Genomic DNA, 23293 nt, shown 5'->3' with positions numbered 1-23293 from the left:
GCTGAATGAAAACAGCAAGCTACTGGCTGTTTAAAATATAGCAGATTTAATTGCAACTTCAGAGAACTAACTCCTTACTGAAGAGAACAATGTGCTTAAAATCAATGCACTTGCTAGAATTTGCCAACATCCTGTGAATGAAAGGGGTAATGATACAATGGTAATATACATACCTTTGCATGAATACATGATCTCAGAGTGCTCAGGAGAAGCAGTGAAAATTCATTGCAGCAGCAGAAACAGAAGCAGAAAGTGATGACTAGATTAAGAAGCTTACATGTTTTCTTTTCAAGTGGTCTTGGTACAGAAGCTCATGAAGAGGAACTTCAAGGTAAACAGAAGAAGTAGGCTGAGCACTGCCTTGACCATGACCTCACCAGAATCATGGCCTTTCAATTTCCCCGAGCCCAGCAGTGGGACTGCTCAGAGAAGTCAGCGTGTCAAACGCCGAGGATCGGCTCCAACATTGAAAAGGAAGGGCCTATGTGAGGCGCAGCATGTCAAGCGCAGCTTGGGACTTCAACCTCCCATAAGAGTATTATTTAGAATCACACCTGCTCCTCTTCGTATCCAGCTCCTGGTAGCACAGCAGGTGGGTCAAGTGCTGGGGTTGCTGACAGTCACATAGGAGACCCAGGAGCTGCTCCGAGCTCCTGGCTTTGACTTGGTCCATCCCTGGCCATGAGCCACTTGGGGGAGAATCCTCGGATGAAAAGAGCTCTATCTCTCCCTGCCAGCACTCTCTCTCCCCCTCTCTCTCTGCCTCACCCTCTCCCTCACTTTCTCCCTGTCCCCCTACCTCTACATTCCAAGTAAGTTTTTTTTTTTGTTTTGAACAGTGGGAAGGAGGCCTCAGGAAAGATCTGGCTACATGATAAGAAAATGATCTCTGTGTTCTCGTGTACAGTCTTGGGGTCAGAAGGACTCAAAGTGATCCCTGAAAGATTCAAGCATAAAATAATGCCCTCATATAGGATGAATTATGACTACTGTTTTTTTTATTTTGAACTTTGAATTTTATGTTACAATTCCATAGAGTCTGCGATTTCCTGCCTCCCAAACCCCATCTGTAGCAGGGAACATTCTCTGCTAAAGTTACTGAGAATGTTTCAGGTTCACACTTCATTTGCCACCAATGAAACACTGAGAAAACTAACCGGGACACAAGCCCAGGCTTCAGAGCTCTGCAGTGCACTCCCAAGTGGATGTAAAATGATTAGCAACTTAGGCGAATTTGGATGCGTGTTAGTCTTGTTTTACTTCTTGGAATAAATGGAGGCTCTTCCTTGCCAAAGCAATGACTCTGCAAAATTCCACTGCTTGTAGTTTCATCAATCTTCAGGAAAAACCAAGAGGACAGAGGCTATTTTGCAATTCAAGCTTCCCAAAACTCCTAAGGCTCTTGAGTAAAGAGATTGCCTGTGAACTTCCTGCCCTTGATGTCAACTCCTCTTGTTTCTCAGAATATCTCGTGCTATATCAGACTACACTCTGTTCCCAAGCCTGTCTCGCTAGCCTGACACAGAACAATGCAGTAGTCTCAGCTGTATCATTGTCAGCTCAAGGCAGCCCTTTGCTTGGCATCCTCCGGTCACTGTTTATATGACCTGAAATCCAATTAAGGGAAGACAGCCTGCAACCCTGAGCCAAGGACAGTTGTTGGTGCTACCAACCACCAATCTAAGATTGGATTACAAAGAATTCATGCTTGGCAGTGCCTCACCAAGTGGAGAACACACACACACACACACACACACACACACACACACACTGAGCCATATAACTGGAAAACTCAAACTAAGAACTTTTTGAATCCACCAGCAGCAGACACCACAGGAAGGAGACAACTCATATTTGTCTCTCATGGCAATCTGAAGTAGACAGGTTCCACGCTGGGTGATGAGGTGGATCCAAGGTACTCAGTACAACCGAATACCAGACACGTCTCCACATTCTGGGGGCTCCTTGTTAGCCTAGACATGCTTCCCTTTCTCTGTTGGCTTGAGAACCTGGAGAGCAAACCTTTATTTGTTCTCTTCTCTGTGTCACCTACTTAGCCCTCGTCCTGAACACTTTGCACCCCTGGTCATTTCCTGACTAAAATTTAATTTAACCAACTGCTGGATTATACCCCATTCCCTTGAGCTTCACTCAGCTTCATTTAGCACCAATTCCTTCTAGTGAGTCAGCTGCTTTTCAAGTAGTAGAACTTTAACTCCTCGATGGTTTTGGAGAACTCAAATACTAGATCAAGCTGGTGAAAAAATCTAAGCCATCCTATTATATTGTACAAAGAATAAGACTTTTTCTATCTCCATTAAAATGAAACATGGAGGTCCGGTGCAGTAACATAGTGGCTAAACCTTTGCCTTGCATTTACTAGAATCATGTATGGGCACCAGTTCATGCTCCATCTGTTCTGCATCCCATCCAGCTCCCTGCTTGTGGCCTGGGAAAGTAGTAGAGTATAGCCCAAAGCCTTGGTACCCTGGACCCATGTGGGAGACCAGGAAGAAGTTCCTGGCTCCTGGCTTCAGAGTAGCTCAGCTTCAGCTGTTGCGGCCACTTGGGGAGTGAACTAGTGGATGGAAGATCTGAAAGAGAGAGAGAGAGAAAGAGAGAAAGAGATAAAGAAAGAAAGAGAAGGAAGGAAGAAAAGAAAGAGAGAGAAAGAAAGAGAGAGAGAGAAAGAAGGAAGGAAGGAAGGAAGGAAGGAAGGAAGGAAGGAAGGAAAGAAAGAAAGAAAGAAAGAAAGAAAGAAAGAAAGAAAGAAAGAAAGAAAGAAAGAAAGAAAGAAAGATGAGCATCTTCCAAAGCATACAGTGCTGAAAGCAAGCTTTCTAGAAGACTTAGGAAGAAACTGAAAGACATGGGACTGTTGAGCAGGTGCAGGACTCCTCTCAAACAGATGCTGTGAGGAAGATCTCTACTAAAACTCACGCTCAGAATCTGTCCACTGTCCAAAAAGTGGACGAAATGCTCTACATGCCATGATACTGACAAGAGATTCAGACAGTGCAATAGAAATCAACAGCCTCCAGGTCTAAGACATTCAAAGCGGAGCCAGCATGGTAGCTCTGCAGAGTAGTCCTCAGCCTACATGCCGGCATTCCGTTCGAGTGCTGTCTCAGCCCTGGCTGCCCCACCTCCGATCCAGCTCCCTGTCCATGGCCTAGAAAGCAGCAGAGGACAGCTCAGCTCCTTGGGCCTTTGCACCCACATGGGACACCCAGAAGAATCTCCTGGCTCCTGGTTTCAGATCAGCTTAACTCTAGCTGTTGCAGCCATCTGAGGAGTGAGGCAGCTGATGGAAGACTTCTCTGTGTGTGTCTGTGTGTGTGTGTGTGTTTCTCCTTCTCTCTGTAAATCTTCCTCTCAAATGGAAATTCATCATTCTTTTAAAAAAAAATTCACAGACCTTACTGAAAACAGGATCACTCTCTTGTCTTTGCAGATGGGTATTGTATTGTGTTACAGGACAGCTGCATTTCCTTCCTACTGCTTCTTTTATTAGTTAGTGTTTGTTCCTTGTCAGTCACTATTCTTACCCAGCACAATTCTGAAAGCATTTTTATAAAGATTTATTTATTTTATTACAAAGTCAGATATACAGAGAGGAGGAGAGACAGAGAGGAAGATCTTCCGTCCGATGATTCACTCCCCAAGTGACCGCAATGGCCGGTGCTGTGCCGATCCCTAGCCAGGAACCAGGAACCTCTTCCGGGTCTCCCACGCAGGTGCAGAGTCCCAAGGCTTTGGGCCGTCCTCAACTGCTTTCCCAGGCCACAAGCAGGGAGCTGGATGGGAAGTGGAGCTGCCGGGACCAGAACTGGCACCTATATGGGATCCCGGGGCGTTCAAGGTGAGGACTTTAGCCGCTAATTTTTTTTTTTTTTTTTTTTTTTTTTGTGAGGCACAGAAAATCTTTATTGCCACAGGAAGCAAGTGCACTCGTCCCACCTCACCAACAACTTTAAGTCACAAAAATGCAGACTTCACACAATAAAGTATAACACAATTTGGGGAGAAATGGTCCCTTGGCCTATACTGGCTGTAATACTGAGGTAACCAATTGACCTTGTTCAGTGAAAACACCTCTAACACAATGAAAAATCGACTAGTTATAACATCCAATTCATATATACAATTCAAATAAAAATATATACTATTTGCTTTAATGTATAGCAAGTTTAATATATTAGTGTTTATAAAATAAAAACTGTATTCTACTGAAATTCTTCTTGTGCTTCTTCCTTATCACATAGCTTGAAAGACAAGAAAAGTATGGTACTTAAGGAAACTTATCTGTTATCCTGAATTTCGTCAGCCAAATGTTGGATGAAATGTCTGCACTGTAGTCTCTGATCACTGTCATATATCTAACTGCTTTTTCAGTTTGGGGTTTGTAGGAGAGCTTCACGGTAGAGACACCAGTAAACAACTATTAAAAGGCTTTTTCCCTTCCTACGTGTTTTAATTGTACCATAGTGTTCTGCTCACTGAAGAAGCTTCTTATGGACCTTGCAACTCTGTTGCTAGCTTGAGGTTGATTATTGTGGTTGTATTGTTCACTGTGTAGAGAAATAGTATGACTTAAATAGAATGTTCAGTTTTTAATATTAGCCACAGCACTGGTTAGTATCTCAGTAGTTTCATGAAACGTTTCCTGTATTCTAATCTATTTTGAGAAATTTTGTGGTTTTTTTTAATTGTGTCTCACAGTTCAAGTTTGTAGATTTTAATAAGTAACAGCTTTTGAAGATGCAGTTGTCTTCCAACTAATATTTATCCATCTTTTATGAACCCATAAGCTGCACAACTGCAGCTTTTTTTAAAGATTTATTTATTTTCATTGGAAAGGCAGATTTACAAAGAAAGAGAAGGAGAAACAGAAAGATCTTCCATCCACTGGCTCACTCCCCAAATGGCTACAGTGGTCAGAGCTGAGCCAATCTGAAGCCAGGAGCCAGGAGCTTCTTCTAGGTCTTCCACATTGGGTAGAGGATCTCAAGGCTTTGGGTCATCCTCCACTGCTTTCCAGTACATAACCAGGGAGCTGGATGGGAAGTGGAGAAGCTGGGACACAAACTGGAACCAAAATGGGATGCTAATGCTTGGAGGTAGAGAATTATCCAGTAGAGCCATCACACTGGCCCCTATTCTGAAAGTTTTAACCACACTCTATAGCCTTTCCTGTGATCATTGAAATAAGATATTCTCAAAGCAATGGCTTCAGAACATTTGGCAGTCTGGTAATCTCTCATGTCTCCTATAGGCTCTTCAAATTATGGATGGGTTTGTTATGTTGGTGTGCTTTGTACACATTTAGTTATTGCATACAAATAGACTAAAACCTGTCATAATTGTAATGTTCAAATATATAAAGATTAACATGAGTTTTAGGTATTGTAAAACACTACTCTGTTTTGTCAGATGACCTTTTGACAAAAACATGAAATTCTAATATGTATTGACATGAGTGACCTCCAGCATAGCCAACGATATTTAAGCTAGCAATATAAGCCAAAGGTGTCATCTGTCTCAAAGGCCTGGTTGAAATATGACCCAAAAGTTGTAATAGAGAAATACAAAAGTGAAGTAGATATAATTTGTCATGCTTAGATGAGCTACATGCAAACTGCAAGTGTCAAATGTAGAGATAGGATATTCAACTTGAGTAACTGATGTCTGGTCAGACTCATGTGTTTTAGACAGATAAGCTCACAACTATACTGTCCAAACAGAAACCATTTCAGCAGCTCTCCTACATAACTAATACTGACCACCCCAAAAGTAGATCTCAATGACTAACATCTGCACTAAAATCACCTGCCTTTTAGCTAGGCAAACACGAGACGCCACAGCTCAAAACCCTGAGGACCTTTGTTACATAGAATTGATTCAACATGTATCCTCCTTGTATGTAACGTTTATAATAAGCCTCACTTTATTTTTTTAAATTAGATTTTCTAGTTATCTCATGGAATGGTAGTCTTTGTCAACTCACTATGTAATATTTAGGAAGCATTAAATAGAACCTGCTGAGTCCTTTAACTTGCTTTCCTTGCTACAGTTTACAACCAGTGATTCTGAGACAGTGTGTATGAGAATGAGGAAGTCATTTTCCCTACAAAGCTTTTACTCACCCATTCTCCAATAGTTTCCCTCCACGTAACCCAAAACTATGAAGTAGGCTGCATTGCCAATGATGGAGGTCTTTTGCATTCTCTAGCAGTGCTGGGCCAAGTGGAGAACCCACAGGATCATCACTCTCCTGTACTAAACTACACAGGCAGCAGATAAGAAGTCAGTATAATGGATGCCTCTACTTCATAACCATGACTTCAGAACTTACCACTTGAGGTCACAGCACCCATCCCTCTGTCTCCCAAGAACTCTTACTGCTTTGTGGATGAACGAAGGGCTGGAGGAGTTGGCAATAAAAACAAGTGGCACCAGAGGCAGCAAGGTCCCTGGGGTGAAACAAAGCTACATGGTGGTCTGGGAGCTGAATTGGCTGTGCCACTTCATTTTTGTTGGCAGCACCATTCCCATCTCCATGGTCAACTCTACAAAGCAGTTGTGGCCTGATATAATGTGATTTTGATCCCCAAAACACCGTGATCATTGTATTGAAGTTGAGACATGGCAGCCTCATCCTTGGACTCTGTTCCCTTCAGGTACTCAAGAGAATAATGCAGGCATCTGAGCTTGGTACTTGAGGTTGCTTGAGACCAGTCCTGTCAAGATCAACTTGGGGCGGGAGGCGGGGGGGATAGTGCTGTAGCATGGTAAATACAACAGCTGCCTGCAGTGCCGGCTTCCCATAGGAGTGCCAACGCAAGTCCTGGTTGTTCCACTTTCAACTCAACTTTCTGATAGGACACTTGGGAAAATGGCAGAGGATGGCCCATGCACTTGGACACCAGCTATTAAGCTGGGAGATGGGGAAAAAGCTTCTGGATCCTGATACTGGCTCCTGGCTTCACAACAGCCCAGCTCCATCCAGCTGTTGTGGACATTTGGGGAATGAACCAGAGGGTTAAAGATTCTCTCTCTCTCTCTGACCTTGTAACTCTGCCTTTCAAATAAATAATTTTTTTTTTAAATCAACCTGGAGGCCTCCCCTTGCAGTCACCCATCCTAAGAAGCTGCATGCTGGGACTGCAGTGTCCCTGTGCTTACACACAGAGTTCAGCAGCTGCTGCCAGCTTCAACAAGCAGCCCTTGCCCACCCAGGAGGGAGCATATCAGCACAGATGCACTATGCACAGGTTCCCTGCTGCTCTGGTCCAGCCCTGCCCCAGCCCTGCCTCAGCCCTGCCTCAGCCCCTACCACCCTACTGCATCAAGATCCATAAGCTGGCCTGAGCCCAAGGACAATCATTTTGCTGCTCATGGGCACCATGGTCCACCAGGGTAGCCTAGTGGCTGAAGTCCTCGCCTTGCAGGCGCTGGGACCCCATGTGGGTGCCAGTTTGTGTCCTGGCAGCTCTGCTTCCTATCCACCTCCCTGCTTGAGGCCTGGGAAAGCAGTCAAGGATGGCTCAAAGCATTGGGACCCCGCACCCACACATGAGACCCCAAAGAAGCCCCTGACATTATATTGGCTCATCATCGGCCATTACAGCCACTTGGGGAGTGAATCAGCACCTGGAAGATCTTCCTGTTTCTCCTCCTCTCTGTATATCTGACTTTCCTATAAAAATAAAATAAATCTTTTTTTTAAAAAAAAGCTACAACCACTATCCTCCTGCGCAACAATTCCTGATATTTGTGACAACCTGCCAAGGAACTGCTTTGAAAGTGCGTCCTTGCTCTGCTGGCACCTCACACACAGGGAAAGACGTCTTCACGGAAAACTCCCCCAGTAATTCCCACAGTGGAAAGACACATACACACCAGGCAGAGTGCTCTCCGAGGGGGCTGCACCTCTGCACACCCAGCAAAAATGTACGGAGCGGCTGTTTTACTAAGCCTAGGCAGTACTTTCTCAGGCTAAGAAATTCTTTAAAATATCCAAAAATAAAACAAGAAGCTATGAGAGAAGCAATGACGAGCGATCAATGGACAGATCTGAGGGCCAATGACCCACCCCCTCCAGCTCCAGTGCCTCCCCTGCCCGATGGGTACAGACAGAAGACCCCAGGGTCCTGGGTCACCTAGTTAAGGTGGCTGCTTCTCTTCCAGACCAAAAGCCCACATTCACACACCACACTTAGATAACTCATGCCCCACGGGAGGGAGATTGGCCTACTCTAAGTCAGTGGTAACAATGACAAGAGTCTCTCTCTCTCAACCATGGGTTACTTTGAACATAGAGGCCACGAACTAACGCCAGGATACCTAAAGGGCAGGCTGCTGACCAGCTTGTCCTGCCTAATCAGGCCCTATTGGAGTATGTGGTGACCTTTCCCTACCCTGTTGGATATTCAAGATAACTTCGAGATAAGTCTATGAAGGGGACAGGCACTTAGCCTAGGCAGTCAAACACCTGTATCCTGCATTGGAAGACCTGAGCTAGATTCCCTGCCCTGGCTCCTGCCATCAGCTTCCCACGAATGTGCACCTGAGATACAGCAAGTTATTACTCCAGCGGTTGGGTTCACGCCATCTTCATAAGAAACCCAGATTGACTTTCTGGCTGCCAGCTCTAGTCCCTGGCCAGCTTGGGCATTTAAGGAGCTAGCCAAGTCTTGGCATATCTTTCTGTCTCTTGAATGAATGAATGATTGCATAAATAAACAAATTGTTAAAGTTCATAGAAAGCATGTATTATCTGTTCTTATGAAGGTTTTTTCTTTTTTATTTATCTATTATTATTATTATCATCTTATGATACAGTTCCGTAGGCTTCTGGGATTTCCCTTATCCCCTCCCCAATTCCCTCCCCCACCACCTAGTTCCTCTATATCATTACTAAAATACAGTTCTTCATACACAGTCATATGTCCATCATTGTGGGCATGGACAATGGCAGAGAGTCCAGCATCCTATTGTCAAGATATAGTAAACAGTTTCATTGTAAGTCCATCTTTGTCTGATGTGGGGAGCCATGCAGTTGGGTCGGATGGCATGGGTGTGTGTTGAGCACTGCTCCTTGGTTAGCAAGGCTACGAGGAGTTTCTAGCAGCGAGGTAAAGCCCGGCAGAATGTCTCTGGTCACCTCATTGCTGCCTCACCCCGTTGTATGGACACTCAATTACCTCTCTGATGTTTCATAGAATTCTCCTGAGGGGGGTGTTGTTGTTTTTCTGCTAATGTGAAGTGATTCCTGTAACTGGTATGACACCTCAAATTGATCAATCATGTTATGATAAAAACATCTTTAGCGACGTAAGGCTATGACACACAGCTAAAAGTATACAATAGTACAATTGAGCCCACAATGTCTCCAAACATCCTGTTATGTGCCCACTTTTGTCCTGGAATTTGCCCTAGTATAAGTAATGTTTTCCTTAAGAAATGGCTTGATAATATCTTGCAACTGATGGTAATCATGGAGGTACAAAGAGTTTATTTACCATGTACCTCAAACTGTTACAACACATGATATGACGTATTCTAGTTTCTCACCACAGAAAGCAAAAGTATATGCGGCATCTTCTAAAGGGAAACAAATGTGAACCCCTCAAAATGGCTTAAAATCTCTATCTTATACTGGCACTTATGTTTAGGGAAAGAAATCAGTTTATAAAAACTTTTCTCTTATATTGGCACTTATATTTAGGGAAAGAAAACAGTTTATATAGATAAAAGGAAGTTTCTTGTAAAGGCCCTCTGTAGATTGGCTGAGCTGCCTTGATCCCTTTCACTGCCCTTTAACAAAAGGACAAAAAACAATTGAATCAGCACTAGGTGAAGGTGACAGTAATTAATGCATGACTTGATTATAAGATTTAGCAAAGAACCTATGTTATATGCTTTTATAAGATCCTTTCATTTATAATCTTTTAATTCAATAATCTTTTAATAATATTTTAATCAATCTTAGTTTGTGTTTAGTAGAAATTGATTTTGAGTATAAGACTAATTTTGAGTATAAACTACTTCTCACTATGTAACTGCATGTGCTGCCAACCGTGGAATTCCTGGCTTTAGCCAGGTCACTGCAGATTTCAATGAGTAATAGCTTGCCAAAAATGTTTTCTTTAAAGTAAATAATATGTTAGGATTGTTTTTTGCATTTTCTTAACCATGATGTAAAAATGAAACAATTGGATGTTGTGCAAAAGTTTGTGATGATTTGTGTACAAATAAAGAAGTCAACTTTTCTGAGTTGTCCATTATGAGCATCAAGCCATAGTCGTCCGTGTCTTATCTTTTCCTCTTACAGTCTCGCAGATCCACGCATCCTTTGCAATCTCTCAGTCAGCTGGAGCTGGTCTCCGGCAGTCTGGAAGCAGAAATGCATGCTACAATGTATCCTCACATCTGGATATGTTAGTCTTCATTTCACAGTTACTGTACATCCCCTTAAATGAAAAGTCACAATACAAAATCAACAATAGGAAGAAAAAAGAAATGAACAACACCATGAAGTTAAATAACATGCTACTGAATGATTGATGTGTCGCAGAAGAAATGAAAAAGAAAATCAAGAACCTTCTTGCAAAAAATGATGCTACTGTGTGATCTGTGAGTCATTGAATGATTTAATCAGAAGAAAGTGTTTTCAAGAGATGAAACTAACCAAAACAAAAACATCAAAATCCATGAGATACAGTTTCCGCTGATTTTTGTTGATGAAATATGTCTCTTCCAGGTAACAAATACGTGGGTTTTGTTTTTCAATCTAGTCTACTAATCTATGGCGTTTGATTGAGCTTCGCCCAATTACTTTCAAGGTTAATAGGTATGGGTGGCATTTGGTCCTGTCATTTTAGGAATGGGTTGTTCATTGGTTTAGTCTTCTGTTGTCATTTTACTGGGATGTTCTTCACATTTGCCTTTGGTTTTGGTGGATGCTATTCCTCTCTGTCAAGAGAACATCTTGAAGTATCATTTGTAGGGCAGGTGTGGAAGAAGCAAATTGTTTCAACTTTTCTTTACTGTGGAAGAATTGTATTTCATTTTCAAAGACAAAAGAAAGCTTTGCTGGATATGTTAGCCTAGGCCGACAATTTTTTTCTTTTAGAATCTGGAATATGTCCCTCCATTCTCTTCTTGCCTGTAGAGTTTCCTGTGAGAGATCTCCTATGAGCTTAATTGGCATGTCTTTATATGTCAATTGATTTTTTTCACGTGCACATTAAGGATCTTTTCCTTATGTTCAACTGAAGAGAGCTTGAAGATCATGTGTCTTGGTAAAGATCACTTTTGATCAAGCCTGTTGGGAGTTCTGTGCCCCTCCTGGATCTTGTTTCCCAATTCTTTCTCTAGATTAGGGAAATTTTCCCTTATTATTTCATTAAATATATTTGTAAACTCAGCTTCTCTTTCTGTGCCTTCTGGGACTCCCATAACTCTTATATTTGGCCTCTTAATAGTGTCTTTCAATTCTTGAATACTTTTTTTGACCTGATCCAGCTCTGCTTCCAGCTTTTTGTTTGCTTCCCCCGGTGACAGGAAATATCTTCCGATTCTGAGATTCTTTCTTCTGCTTGCTTCATTCTATTTCGGAGACTCTTCACTGTACTTTTAATTTGCTCTACTGTGTTCTTAATTTCTGATATATCAGCCTTGATTTGCTTTATTGCTGCTATTGCTTGTGTAACATATTCCTTAAATTCTTTGAACTCCTGTATGTGCTTTCTCTGTGCTCACTGACTCGCTCTCCCCTCAGTGACTACCCCTCCTGGGTGGCTCCATTCCCCTCCCTGAACCACCTTCAAGCCAACACGGAATCCATTTCTTCCAAGTGTACTCAACTTAAATCTTCACCCCTCTGATATTTTCTTGCTTTGGCACACAACCCTAAAGCTTCCAGTAAGGTTAACAAACAGTAGGTGTCAGCCTAAGGGTTAAGAATTCATACCCCCAGATGATAATTATCAGTAGATTGTTCTGGAAAATTAAATACACCTGGGCCAACTTTCTTGAGGCTGTACTCTTTGGAAATGTTTCAATTTTTTTTTTTTTAAATAGAAACATTCAAGAATGTGAACTTTGTTTCTCACATATATTTTCCTAGGCGTCTTTTCCTTCTCCCCACCTTTGGTCTTTCATTATGTACTTTGGGTTTTCCCCAGATTTTTACCTTTGCTTGTTCTCTTTCACATCTCCACAATGCTCTTCCATTCTGTGTTCTTGGCAGGGACAGCAGCTGACAAAACAAACTGCTCCTTTGGGCCCTAAGCAAAGCCTAGTGGTTAAATCCTTGCCTTGTATGCACCAGGGTCCTAGATGGATGCTAGTTCATGTCCCAACTGCTCCACTTCCCTTCCAGCTCCCTGCATGTAGCTTGGAAAGCAGTGCAGAATGGCCCAAAGCCTTGGGACCCTGCACCAGTATGGGAGATCCAGAAGAAGCTCCTGGCTCCTGGCTTCGGATCAGCTCAGTTCCAGCCATTGCAGCCACTTGGCAAGTGAACCAACAAATGGAAGATCTTTATCTCTGTATCTCCTTCTCTTGGTAAATCTGCCTTGCCAATAAAAATACTAAGTAAGTGTTTACGACATTAAGACTGTGCTACCCTTAGATTCAGACTCACATATCCACACAGTCCTATAGGAGACAAGGCTGAGGAGCACTTGCCTACTCACTGGGTGCGGTCACTCATTCAACATTTGGTCCGTGCCGACCTTGTGCTAGGACTGAGAAACAAAGAAACCTGCCAGGATTCTTTAATGATAGAGGAATTCACAGCTCTTGGGAATGACAGCATTGAACAGAAATAAACACAGGCTGCTAGGCACATTTTGTACAAAGGCCAGGGAGGTAGCTATGGTGTGGCCACCATTCCACTGGATGGTGGGGGTACATGGCTGCCTTCTAGGGGAAGATACATGTAAAACAAGGAAATAGGCTGCCAAGTGGAGACACTAGCACCTCAAGGCGGCCTGAGGAAGAAAGGCAAAAAACAAGTCCCAACCTGTCTGTTGAGGATGCAATGCCATGCTGAGGTCGGGATCATTCCTGTATCACAAGGTGGAAAAATGCAAGGTGAGCTTTCACTCTGACACTGGTTCATCAACTCATGCAGTACAGAAGTACAAGGTAGAGAGCAAAGAGAGTGGGGGAAGAGTCCTTTTCAGTCAAGGACAACTTGGGAAACTTCAAGAAGGTGACTTTGAAACAATGAAATAAACAGAACGTAGATCATGAGTGATGAGGACTGACACCTTGGTTAAGAGCAGAGCATGGGTAGATGAGGAAGCCTGGCTCTTTCTGGAGGGAGCATGGGGTCGGCCAGGGCACCTTGAGACAACAGAAGGGTGATGGGCTGGACTGAGGTAGCCTTGGGGAGATCTCTGAATGCCATCTGACGAATGTTGTCCTGGAGCCTGCAGGATTGGTGACTTAGGAGTAAATTATGGCAAATTTCGACATGTTCGCAGGATGTTGAGAAACTAGGTAGGAAGATCTATCCAGAAACAATGACAAGAAAAATAGGTGAGAGATGAGAGGGACCTCATGACTGAAGACAGGCATCCAAGCTTCTCTTACTTTTTTAAGCCTTTTTAATAACATTTATTTATTTTCATTGGTAAAGTAGATTTATAGAGAGAAGGAAACACAGATAGATTTTGCCATCTGCTGATTCACTCCCCAGATGGCCACAATGGCCAGTCAATTGGATCTCAAGCCAGGAGCCAGGAGCTTCTTCTGGGTCACCCATGGCTTTGGGCCATCCCCCACTGCTATCCCAGGCCACAAACAGGATCTGGATGGGAAGTGGAGCAGCCAGGACACGAAGAGGCTTCCATTGGGGTGCTGGTACTTGGAAGCAGAGAATTAACCAGCCATTGTGCCTGCTCTGCTCTCTTGCATTGAGTGTCATCATGCAGGAGGTGATTTTCTCAGGCCAGACCTTCCCATCCAAGTCCCCAGATCATCTCTTCATTGGCTTGTTACATCAGGTCAACAGGGACGAGGCTGACCTCAGAAACCTAAAGGACATAGCCGAAACTCCATTAATCTAAATCCCTGAATGACTGCCTGGATAGGGCCACTGAATGACTGGCTTTCTCACCCAGTACCATTAAATGATCAAACATCTAGCCTTCTACATGCTTTGTGCCATTTTATCCTTGGAGGTCTACCAATTATACCAACAGTGGCTATCCTACTAACACAAGGCTCATTTAAGATGGCAGAAGGGAAAATGGAAAGCTCCTGGCTTGTGGCTTCAGATCCACTCAGCTTCGGCCATTGTGGCCACTTGGGAGTGAACCAATGGATGGAAGATCTTCCTCTCTAGCTCTCCTTCTCTCTGTAAATCTACCTTTTCAAGAAAAACATATGCATCTTCACATAATAATGATAAGGCTCAATGACAGAACTAAGGTGCACTGGCAGGGAACAGCCAAGTCCATTGTGCCTACACACTGTCTCGTCCTCGACCATCATGGGCAGGGACCTGCAGGATGAGTGTGACGGGAAGGTCAGCAGAGATGGTTGGTCTGCTCATGAACTGTGGAACCTACACCATTGAAATTCTCCCTGCTCCTGCCAGTAGTGCTGTTTGCATGCATGGCTCTCTTTCAGGCTGTCCTAGATGTGTGTTTCACTTTGGGGGATGAAATCACAAGAGAGAACAGTGGGGAACTTCTGTACATCACTGAATGTTAGAGAACCAAAAACAAAGCTAAAACCACAGCGACATGGTGGTGCCTGAGAAACTGCCAGGGTTAGGGGCAGATCCAATTCCAGTGCTCCAGTTGGCAGGGTGTGAATTCCCAACCAGGGAGACCCAGACTCTGCACGGCCTCCTTGGTATTTGTCAGAATCCCCAAGCAGTTGCAAGGCCAAGCAGTCTAAAACTTCTGGGTAATTTCTAATCCTGTCTCCCAGGCCCTGCTATAATTAGTCTAGCAATAGGAGTATGACCAGGTACAGTCCAGTATATTACTGGTACTGAAGCTGCCATGAGCATCTCCCCTAGTGGTCAGTCCAGTGACCTCCCTAAAGCTCTCATTGTCTCTGTCTGAGGGCAACCATGGTCATTGTGGCCTCAGGCCCCATTCAGGGATCTGTGGCACTTGCAGACCGTCCTTTGCCAACTTACTCATTATTCCTGGATCCCACCGCAAGACCTTCTTCACACAGCTGCCAGGAGCATTCTACAGAGGGTTTATAAATGTTCAATTCTGACCGGGCTCTTGAACCAGAGACACATTTTAAAAACTGTTCCACAGACATCAGGAGGTGCACACCCAAACCAGTGAGGTCCACCAACTCAAGCTCTCTTGTTTGCTACTGGGAAAGCCAATCCCAGAAAACGAAAGCTAAGTATGAAGTCATACAACTGCGAGGAAAACCCAGCCTCTCATGTGACACAGATGTTCTTATAACCTTTGGATTTTTTTTCAGGTATAAAGAAGAGAAATGTCCTCTGTTTCTGTTTTTCTAAGCCTTCGTTGATAAACCGTCTTAATTCTTATGGATGACAGTACCTTCTTCCCTTAGGAAGGAAGTGTTCATGGCAGGGAGAACGTAGGTGGAAAAAGGAAACATCATTGGGTAAGAGCAGGTGGAGGCAGGCTATCCAGGCAGCACAAGCAAAGGCACAGTGCAGGTGGGACTTCGTGAGATACGGGACAGAGACATAGAGCCAGTAGTCAAGAAGGGCAGTGAGACAGCAGATGAAAAATATCTCTTTCTCTCTCTCTGTCTCCCTCTATCTCTCTCTTTCTCATAACTCTGTTTTGAACCTCCATCAAATCCTCCATATATGTTATGTGTGGAAGCTACTTCTCCAGTCGCATTATCAGGGAACTGGAATGGAATCAGAGACTTCAACCAGCAGATATTGGATGCCAGCATTGCAGATGGTGTGGCATTACCTATTATGTCCAAACATTGGCCCTTGGATATACTTTTGATGACCCCATGGGGAAAGGAGTGCTCGTGACATGTAGTACGTAGAGGCCAGTGTTGCATCTTTCCATTCTACGTGGCAGACTAATAAACTCTGCATTAGTGGGACAGGGGACCAGGAATATACTGGACTGCATCTGGTCATAGTCCTATTGCTAGACTGATTATAGCAGCCAAAAACAGTTGGTTTGAAGATAGAGGCCTCTTGTACAGCTAAATTGCTTTTAATAACATGATAGCAATAAACACAGTTTTGTTGATGATTTGTGTAATTTTAAAGCATATAATAAAACTGAAAAAGAATTAATTTCCATGTTGAAAATTCTATTCAAGAAAACATTCCATGTATGAGATAAAATTCTCACTTATCAAGCAAAAACATTTTACCTTACAGCTTTCAATATTGCATGTAGAAATCCCTGTTAAATTTTAAACACTAAAGCTCTTCAGTGTAACAGAACTCCAGTAATTCGCTTTATTCTTTCATCTTTGCAATCACTGAGCTAACATTGCTTATTTCAAACCTTTAGTTCAAAGGCAAGAATGTGTAGGCTTATAGGGTCAAAGACACAACATATACTCAAAGGGACCTCAGACAGTTCTGAATCTTTTGAACTCGCTTCAAAAAGAACAGATGTAGCTGAGTGCACATGTGTGGGGGATTGTCTGTAGAGCTGGGAGTTTTTCACACTAACTTCCACAGAGTTCGCCTATGTGTCTTGAAGTCAAACACCATGACCTGCTCCATATTCTGCTGCTCACACAGTACAGCTCCTTCAGTGTGGGGACTGTGACTGTCCCGGAGGCAGTCTACAATATTTGGAAGTTCACTGTTGGGTTCAGTTGTGCCTGACGGGGACCCTACTGCACAACAGCAAGTGAGAGCTTTGTTTCTCTACTTCAAGACGTGGCATGCCCTTCTTATAACAACACTCTATGTTTTCAGAACCCTGTGTCTATTTTGTGATTTCACTAATGGCTAGTCCTATTCCTACAAGAGCAGAGTTGCCAAGCACACCAAGCATGGTCATCATGGACAATATATTAGGATCATCTCAGACAACTCCAATTAGGAAAAAATATAAGTGGTTCTGAGTAGAAACAAACACTTAGATCCACTGTGTTTGATTGATGACCAAGACCTGTCAAACCCCAAGTTAACTACCTCAGATAAGTCAGTACCACATTGTAGTTCATCTTCTACAACTCGCTCAATCACTCTTTAACTCAGCAAACCCTCCCTTTGCATCCAACATTTAGGAAGTTCACAAAGACTCATTGAATCAATAATGCCCTTAACAGGTAAATACCTAAGAGGTAACACTTTGATATTTTCATTCTAAAATTTGCAGAGAAAAGAAATTAATTATTGGTGCATCCAATCCAGTGCAGTAGCCTAACAGCTAAAATTCTTGCCTTGCAAGCACCAGGATCCCATATGGGTGTTGGTTCTAATCCCGACAGCCCCCTTCCCATCCAAACCCTGCTTGTGGCTGAGGAAAGCAGTCAAGGACGGCCCTAAGCCTTGGGACCCTGTACCTGCGTGGGAGTCCCAGAAGAGTTTTGGGCTCCTGGCTTCAGATTAGTGCAGCTCCGGCCACTCCGGCCACTTGGAAAGTTAACCATCTGACAAATCTTCCTCTCTGTCTCTCTTCTTCTGAGGCCAGGTCTGTTTAAGTTATTGCCACCATTTGGGAAGTGAACCAGCAGATGGAACAATATTTCCCTCTATGTAACTCTCTCCCTCTCCTTTTCTCTCTCCCTCTCCTTCTTCTCCTTGTCCTCTTACTGTAACCCTATCTTTCAAATAAGTAAATATATCTTCTTTTTAAAAGGAAAGATGAATAAAAGTACAGCAGCGACCACAACCCTGGCCCCACAATCAACTAGAGTCCCCACTGCAGAGGAAAGGTAAAAGGGAAATCCCAGACAGCCCATCTCCTCATTGCCCATGTGCAACCTTAGCTACAAAAAGAATCCATGGTCATCCCAGGCTTGGAGCCAAGCAGGGGGAAAGCCTGGAGGCCACACAGTGACATTGCTTCTAAAAGGACCTCATGCCATCTCCCCTGCCAACTGCCAGAGCACGGGGTGCAACTCTACATAACGTTGGGAAAGGAGAACCTGTCAGAAGCTATGCCACCCTAAGAAACAAAGGCCTCTGCATTTCCCAGGTCTGGGGACCCACAGACATTCCACCACATCTGCCAACGAGACTGAAACCTTGCAAACCCAGCTGGACTCAGGAGTCACGTGACCTCACCACCTTAGCTTAAGCAGTGCTTTGCACTACATGAGACAAGCACAAGATGACAGATCCTGCTCCCAGGACTGTGACAGTGGGGGCACATGCCCCTGAAGACTTGAGACTGTCCATTCACACTCCTTCTTGTCTGCCAGAGCAGCACATACCGCCACAGACATAGGCCCAGCCCAACTTGAGAAGCTTCCCCAAGCCTGCCCATGCTGCTGTCATAGATGAAGCAGCCACACATGTCCATGCTGGGTCTGAGCACAGCTCTATGATGGCTCCCTTCATAACCACATCCTGGCTTTAGTGGCCATGGACTACCCTATATGACCACCCCAGCCACCAGCCTCAGAACCCACACACCCCTTCTGGGATTCGAAGAGACTCTTTACACCTCTTACCCTGCTGGCATACATTACAGTGAAAAAATAAAAAGACTATAAGAAAATATGAACACTATAGCATCGAACTGTAACTAAATCCAAATTAGCCTACCAAATGACATCCAAAGACATACCTTCAGTTAACAGCATTTAATTCATGAAAGCCACCCTTTAAAGGCAAGAGTGACAACTGGTCTACCAGATCATAATCACCAGCATTGAGATACAATAAATATAAAGACATAAGTCAATGAAATCCCAAAAAACTGGAAATAAATGAAGTGCCTGAAACAGAATATGAAAGAATAGCTATAATCAAACTAGGGAATATGGATGACAAAGTAGAATTAGAAAATCAATGCATTATATGAGAAAAACATCAATTCAAAAAGAGTAAAAGCTCTTGAAAACGAGATGCTGGGGGTTATAAGATGGGACAGTTGGATAATCCTCCACCCTGTAGCATCAGCATCCCATATGGGTACCAATTCAAGTCACAGTTGCTCCACCTTCCTTATAGCCTGGGACTACAATGGAGGAGGGCCCAAAACTGTGGTCCCTTGCACTTGTGTGGGAGATCCGAAGGAAGATCCTGGCTCCTGGCTTCTGATCACCTCAGCTCTGGCTGTTCCAGCCACTTACAGAGTGAGCCAGTAGATGGAATACTTTTCCGTCTTTCCTCCTTTCTGTAAATCTGCCTTTCTAATAAAAATAAATAAATCTAAAGAAAAATGGAGCCTCAACAACAGACTAGATCTAGCAGAAGAAAGAATATCTAAACTTGAAAAAAGGTCTTTTGAAGTATTGCACTCCATTTAAAATAGATAAATAAATAAGCAAATAAATTTATAAAATCTTTGAGATACAATGAGACAGATACTCAAATTTTATGAATATCTAAAAGAGAACAGAGGAGAAAAGGCACAGAGAATCTGTTCAAATGCTGCACTGTATGTTGATCAAAAAATGAAAAATAGATAATTTTTAAAATTTTTTGAAAAAAAGGAGAACCAACAACTGAAAACTTTCTCAAACTAGAGAAAGATTTTACATCCAAATACAGCAGATCCACAAGCTCAAATACTCACATACGTGTGATAAGACACAGAGGTAGAACACAGAGAATTCTCAAGCCCCCAAGATGAAAGCACCAAGGGGCTTCCAAAAGAACTCCCCCTCAATTAATAGCAGACTTTCCAACAGAAATATTACAAGGAAGGAATAGAATGACTCATTCAAAGCTCTGAACGAAAAAGCAGCCACCAAGAATACCTCACCCTAGTAAAACTCTCTTTCAATAAATGAGCAAGAAATAAAGAAATAAAGACCTGCAAACACCAAAGGAACTCATCAACACCAGAATGACCTTGAAAGAAATCTGTGAAACAAAGAAAAAGAACTACCATCAAGACACGCAGGAGGGCCCGGCACAATAGCGTAGTCGTTAAGGTCCTCACCTTGCACGCACCAGGATCCCATATGGGTGCTGGTTCTAATTCCAGAGGCCCTGCTTCCCATCCAGCTCCCTGCCTGTGGCCTGGGAAGGTAGTCGAGCACAGCCCAAAGCCTTGGGACCCTGAACCCGCATGGGAGACCTGGAAGAAGCTCCTGGCTCCTGGCTTCAGATCGGCGCAGCACCGGCCATTACAGTCACTTGGGGAGTGAATCATCAGATGGAAGATACACAAACTGAAAGTGTGAGCATGGAGAAGCATAACCATGCAAATCAAAACCCCAAGACGCAGGAGAGACTGAACTCACACCTACAACACTAACATTGGGAAACATCTGCACAGAGAAGCAAAGCTCACTATTTAGAGATGAAATGATCAGTCCAATGAGAAGACATGGCTGTTATAAATGTAGAAGCATAAGGAGTTGGAGTATCCTGTGTTAGAGCACAGTCATTGGCAGATCTAAAGGAAGAGATAAGCTCCAATACAAGAACTTTGTGAGTTGGCAACCAAAAAAAAAAAAAAAAAAAAACCACTCAAAATTCATCAAGGAAAAGGTGATCCAGACAATAAATTCATGATTATATAAACACAAACGTTAAAGTAGACTATAGATCAAATTTAGCTGTAACAGACATTTAACAAAGATTCCATCTTCCTGCTGAAGAATACATTCTTTTCAGCAGCACAGGAAACATTCTTTAGCACATCTTTAGCACATTCTTTAGCACATCTTTTTTAAAGATTTATTGATTATTTTTTACTTAAAAGACAGATTTTTACAGAAAGAGAAGAAACACAGAAAGAGGTCTACTGATGCACTCCCCAAATGACAGCAACAGCCGGAGCCGGAGCTGAGCTGATCCAAAGCCGGGAGCCAGGAGCTCTTCCCATTCTCCCACATGGATACGGGGTCCGAGACCTTGAGCCATCCACCACCGCTTTTCCAGGCCATGCTCAGAGAGCTGAATCAGAAGTGGTGCATCCAGGACACGGTGCCCACAAGCATAGGATTGGAGTGTTATACCACCATGCTGGCTCCAGCACAACGAAATTAAAAAATAGAAATTCTATCGTATTTAAGAACAATCCCATTCATCACAGCTGTGAAAATAAAATACCTTGAAAGACCTCTGTAATAAGAACTTTAAAATACTAATGACAGGGCCCGGCGGCGTGGCCTAGCGGCTAAAGTCCTCACCTTGAACGCCCCGGGATCCCATATGGGCGCCGGTTCTAATCCCGGCAGCTCCACTTCCCATCCAGCTCCCTGCTTGTGGCCTGGGAAAGCAGGAGAGGATGGCCCAATGCATTGGGACCCTGCACCCGTGTAGGAGACCCGGAAGAGGTTCCAGGTTCCTGGCATCAGATCGGCGCGCACCGGCCTGTTGCAGCTCACTTGGGGAGTGAATCATCAGACAGAAGATCTTCCTCTCTGTCTCTCCTTCTCTGTGTATATCTGGCTGTAATAAAATGAATAAATCTTTAAAAAAAAAAAACTAATGAAAGAAACTGAAGAAGACACACACAAAATGGAAGAACATCCCATGTTTATGAAGGGGAAGAATCACTATTATGTCCACTGCTACCCAAAGTAACTTCGAGATGCAACACAGTCATCATCAAAATCTCAGAACCCAAAACTAATCCACAATCCTAAAATTTGTGTGGAAATACAAAAAGACTCGCAATAGCCAAAGCAGTTTTGAACAAAAAGCTGAAGACATTACAGTTACAGATTTTAAGACATCTGACAAATAAATATGCATGCCAGTGGCATAAAATCTGACATGTGGACCGGAAGAATGGAACAGAGATTCCCAGAAACCAATACACGCATCTGCCACCAGCTGATTTTTGACAGTGGTACCAAAAACATTCACTCAGTGAAAAGAAGTCTCTTCAGTGACAGTGCTGGAGCAACTGGCTGCTCACATGCAGAAGATAAAAAGTTCAAGCAGGAGTCGGGGTCAGAAGTAGAGCAGCCAACAATGGAACCAGTGCCCATTTGGCAATGCTGGCACCGCAGGCAGAGGCTTAGTACTGTCTGCCCTTAAATGGTACTTTTTTAAGGTATTTATTTATTTATTTGAAAGGCTGAATTACAGGGGGAAGAAAGAGATCTTCCATTCTTGGTTCATTTCCTAAATGGTCACCATGGCCCAAGCTGGATCAGATGGAAACCAGGAGCTAAGGACCACATCTAGATTTCCTCCATGGTGGCAGGAACCCAGGTCCTCAAGCCATCTCCCACTGCCTTCACAGGCTCCTTAGCAGAGAACTGGATCAGAAGCAGAGCAATTGGCTTGAACAGGTGCTTGATACAGGTTGCTGGCATCGTGGGTCCCAGCTTATCTCACTGTACCACAGCACCAGCCCTTGTACCATATTTTGCAAATTGTTACCAGTAATGGAAAATAGGCGGGGTATAAAGAATCTCTGTATTACTTCATTCTTGCAGTATTTTATATAGTTTTTATTTTGAATTTTTGAATTATGTGGTACAATTTTCATATAGACTGTGACTTCCCCCCAAACTCCATCCCCCGACAGATTTTCCCCATTTTACTTCAGTGGTATAATCCTTCATAAGGAATTCCATCAGTCGCTTATTTAAGTTTACCCCTACATTGCTGGTACAAAGTCAGACAGTCCAGTGTCCCATTGTCTACACACGTCCAACAGTTTCATTGGAAATCCATCTTTCGTCTGGATTCAGGGATGCATGTTGCATTATACCCCCACATCTGGATATGGTAGACCCCAGTATTTTATCGCTATACATTTCCATAATTGAGTAGCCATGAAATAAGGTCAACAACTGGTATGAGTTAGAACAACAGCCTCAACAACAACAAATTATAACACAGTGAAAAAACACGCCACTGAGTAACCAACACATGGGTGACAAAAGGGAAACACAAAAGTCTCTTAGGAAAATGATACCACTGTGTAATTCATGAGCCAGCAATGAATTCAACAAGAGAAAAGAAGTGTTTGGAATAATAGAACTGAAATAAAAAACATCAAATCACATGGGATGCAGCCAAAAAAAAAAAAAAACAGTATGAATTGGATTATTGAAGTCACACTTTCCATGCTGATTTCCTTATCTAAGAGAGAACATAACGGTATTTGTTCTTATGTGATTGACTTATTTCAGTGAGCATAATGGTATCTAGTTGAGACCACCTAGTTGTAAGTAGTATAAACTCATTCTTCCT

This window comes from Ochotona princeps, chromosome 3, assembly GCF_030435755.1.
Source record: "Ochotona princeps isolate mOchPri1 chromosome 3, mOchPri1.hap1, whole genome shotgun sequence".
NCBI lineage: Eukaryota > Metazoa > Chordata > Mammalia > Lagomorpha > Ochotonidae > Ochotona > Ochotona princeps.
This window is presented reverse-complemented; position numbering follows the sequence as displayed.